At 44.2% G+C, this 4,047-nt stretch overlaps 1 pseudogene; it reads left to right on the top strand.

Annotated features, from left to right (window-relative positions):
• Positions 1–420: 420 nt before the first annotated feature.
• On the top strand, positions 421–1,316 carry LOC115464483 (annotated as a pseudogene).
• Positions 1,317–4,047: the final 2,731 nt, after the last annotated feature.

The following is a 4,047-nucleotide window of genomic DNA, read 5'->3' as shown; positions in this document are numbered from 1 at the left end:
AGAGAATTAATTTAATGTTCATGCACTATCCCAAAATCAATGCTGTTTATGAGATATTGAGGTCAAAACAAAAAGGAGGTGCAAACCCTCATGGAACCGTGAGATATGGAACAAAAAAAGTGAGGAGAACGAATGAGGATACCAAAAAAATGTCTTTATTCATATAAAAAATAATAATGACCCGACACGGCCGTGTTTCGGCCCAAAGGCCTGCCTCAGGGGTCTCTGAGAGAAATGATGTAGCTGGACCCTCTTGGGTCTCCTCTCCTCAAAAAGAAATTTATTCTCAAAACAATTTTTTTGTAATGACCAGGAACAAGCCTGTGATGCTCCTCTCCTAAGAGACTTTTGCAATTGCTAAATGCTATACATTTTTTTTTGTTCTATGAGATATTGAGACTATATTCATCTCCCTCAGATATGGACAACTGTGTGAAATGTCAAGAAGACCATTGGCCCAATGATAAGAGAGACACCTGTATCCCAAAACTGACAATGTTCCTGTCTTTCGAAGAGGATCTTGGGATAGCACTGACTACCAGCAGCATTTTCTTTTTTCTTATCAACACAATCATTTTTGGAATCTTCATTAATTACCGAGACACACCTATTGTGAAAGCCAATAACCGGAACATCAGCTATATCCTCCTCATCTCCCTTATGATCTGCTTTCTATGCTCCTTGATGTTCATTGGCCATCCTGAGCCCATGACCTGCATTCTACGCCACACTACCTTTGGGATGACTTTCTCTATCTCACTTTCTTCCATACTGGCAAAAACCATCACTGTGGTTATGGCCTTTCATGCAACCAAGCCTGGAAGCAAACTACGGAAATGGATGGGTTCCAGGATCTCATATACTACAATACTTTCCTGCTCTCTTTTTCAATTTATTCTCTGTCTCATCTGGCTGTTTACTGCTCCCCCATTCCCATATCATAATATGCAATCAGAAACTGGGTCAATACTACTTGAATGTAATGAAGGGTCAGGGATTGCATTTTACTGTGTTCTAGGTTTCTTGGGATTCTGACTGGGATAAGCTTTATCACAGCTTTCTTATCAAGAAATCTACCTGACAGTTTCAATGAGGCCAAGTGCATTACTTTCAGCATGCTGGTGTTCTGCAGTGTTTGGATTACTTTTATTCCAACATATCTGAGCACAAGAGGAAAATACATGGTAGCAGTGGAGATATTTGCCATACAAGCTTCCAGTGCTGGACTACTGGGATGTATCTTTATGCCCAAATGTTGCATGATCCTATTGAGGCCTGATATGACTAGCAGGAAATATCTAATAAAAAACAACTGAAATTAATGTTTTTCTGAAATACTGTGGAAGTTAAAGCTGTGCTAATTCAAATTTGTGGAATTTTGTTTAATTCATATAGGGGCCTTTTACAAAGATGCGGTAGGCTCTATACGCATGCAGCATATGCCAACATGAAACTACCGCCAGGCGAGCGAGCCCCACTAGTAGTAATTTCGGATTTGGTGCACGCCCATACCACCAGGACAAATTATTGTTGTTTTTTTCCTACTGCATGCGACATTTCCGGCATTATTTGGCAGTTGGTGCATGCCAACCGGTCACTGAGCATGTAGCACGTGCATTAAGGGCTCAGCCCATTAATAGGCACTCGCTGGTTTTAATTTTACCACAGGCCCTTTTCCCGGCCCATTGAATAAAAGTCCTTTTTACTAGATGCGGTACAAATTAGCCCGGCGTGCGCCAAAAACATGCGCTCACACTACTACAGGCCACTTTTTGCTGCAGCTTAGTAAAAGTGCCCCATAATAATTAGTGTTTAGGTTTATTTTTTTATGTATGTATTTGTTGCGTTTGTATCCCACATTTTCCCACCTATTTGCAGGCTCAATGTGGCTTACATTATGCCGTAATGGCGATCACCATTTCCGGGATGAGAAATACAATTTGTATTGCATTAAAGTTCATAGTTGATAAAGTAAAGTATAGAGTCAGTTAGACAATCAAATATAGAAGTAGTGCGTTAACGTTCATTAGTAACAGAGTTCATGAATCAATTATAAAGAATTTGATTTTGTCTGGTTTTGGTAGAGTATCATTGTTTAATAATTAGGATGGATCATTGTGGTAAGCCTTTTTGAATAGGTTGGTTTTTAGTAGTTTTTGGAAATTTGTTAAGTCGTGCGTTGTTTTTATGACTTTTAGTAGTGCGTTCCATAGTTGGTGCTTATGTATGAGAAGCTGGATGCATATGTTGATTTATATTTGAATCCTTTGCAACTGGGGTAATGGAGATTCAGGAATGTGCGTGCTGTTCTTATCTGTTTATCTGTTCCTTGCTTTCACTCCTAGGATCCTAATACTCAAGAGGCCAGTATTCAAAGCGACTTAAAAGGGCAGGAGGTGCTTCTGCCCTCGGAAATCACCTGAGGCCGCCTAACACCCAATATTATCAGCACTAAACTGGACAGTGCTGCTGAATATCACCTCTGACCGTTGCTAAAAAAATGGACAGGTCAGGGGCAGTTTGAGGGGCAGCATTAGGGAGCAGCTCAAGGTTATGCAGATACCTTTAATATTCAATGCCATCACCTGCATCATTCAGCGGCCTAATTTAGAAAAGCACAAAAGCTTTATTAAATCGGGCCACTGAGAGAAGCAGGTGCCTGCACTGAAAATTTGTCAGCACCCAATGAACTTTTTAAATGTGCTTTTATTGGTATGATACCACTCCTGGCCTCGCTCCATTCTTCCCACCCTCCCTCCCTCACCATAAGCTGCTCTGAGGGATCCCTGCAGTTATGTTCTCAGCACAGAACAAGGGGCAGGAGCGAGGGGGTTGCACTCCTTATGTCCCTAATGACCCCTGGACCGCAGAGATTGGCCCGAGGGGGTTAATCCAGTCCTAGGTTTACCTCATTTTATGCAATGACTTATATTCTTGCCTTTCTTAGGAAAAGCATTGGGGAAATCAGAACTACAAGGCCTTGTAGGGAGGAGTAGCTTAGTGGTTAGTGCAGTGGGCTTTGATCCTGGGGAACTGAGTTTGATTCCCACTGCAGCTCCTTATGACTCTGGGCAAGTCACTTAACCCTCCATTGCTCCTGGTACAAAATAAGTACCTGAATATATGTAAACCGCTTTGAATGTAGTTGCAAAAACCTCAGAAAGGCGATATATCAAGTCCCATTTCCCTTCCCTTGTATGCAATGGGGTAAACCCAGGAATAGATAACCCTGTTAAGTAAATCTGGATCCAGCTGGCAACCCTAAACTGATATAAGGACTCATGCTAGCATTCTGTTAAGAAAAGTAGGTGCCTAGCTTCTATAACAAAATAAACTTTGCATAGAAGCCATCCAGGTGCCTGGGCGTCCCTTTATAGAATTGCCTTCTGAGTGGAGAGAGAGAGAGGAAATAAAACCAGTGCTTTTTTTGTGCCGGTACGCGACGGTACAGCGTACCAGCACCTTTTTTCTGGGGCTCACCTGCTCGCTCCCTGCTGTTTGCAACCAGCCGATCCCTGCCTCGTAAAACTTTTATTTTTTCGTGAACCGGCAGACTGAAGAAAGAAAACAAACAGCAGACAGGCTTGCCTCCTTCCATCGCGTCGGCCGCTTCGTTTCCCTGCATTCTCAGCACGTCCCACCCTCCTCTGATGTCATTTCCTTTCCTCGAGGGCGGGACGCGCTGAGAATGCAGGGAAACGAAGTGGCCGACGCGATGGAAGGAGGCAAGCCTGTCTGCTGTTTGTTTTCTTTCTTCAGTCTGCCGTTTCGTGAAACAATAAAAGTTTTACGAGGCATGGATCGGCCGGGTGCAAACAGCAGGGAGCGAGCAGGGGAGGGTGAGCAAGTGGGGCTGGGGGTGTGTGGACAAGTGGGGCTGGGGGTGTGTGTGGGCAAGTAGGGCTGGGGGTGTGTGTGTGGGCAAGTGGGGCTGGGGGGCTGTGTGTGGGGGCAAGTGGGGCTGGGGGTGTGTGTGTGGGCAAGTAGGGCTGGGGGTATGTGTGTATGGGCAAGTGGGGCTGGGGGGCTGGGCAAATGGGGCTGGGG

Source organism: Microcaecilia unicolor, chromosome 3 (assembly GCF_901765095.1).
Source record: "Microcaecilia unicolor chromosome 3, aMicUni1.1, whole genome shotgun sequence".
Taxonomy (NCBI): domain Eukaryota; kingdom Metazoa; phylum Chordata; class Amphibia; order Gymnophiona; family Siphonopidae; genus Microcaecilia; species Microcaecilia unicolor.
The sequence above is the reverse complement of the archived record's forward strand: the minus strand, read 5'-3'. Positions and strand labels throughout refer to the sequence as shown.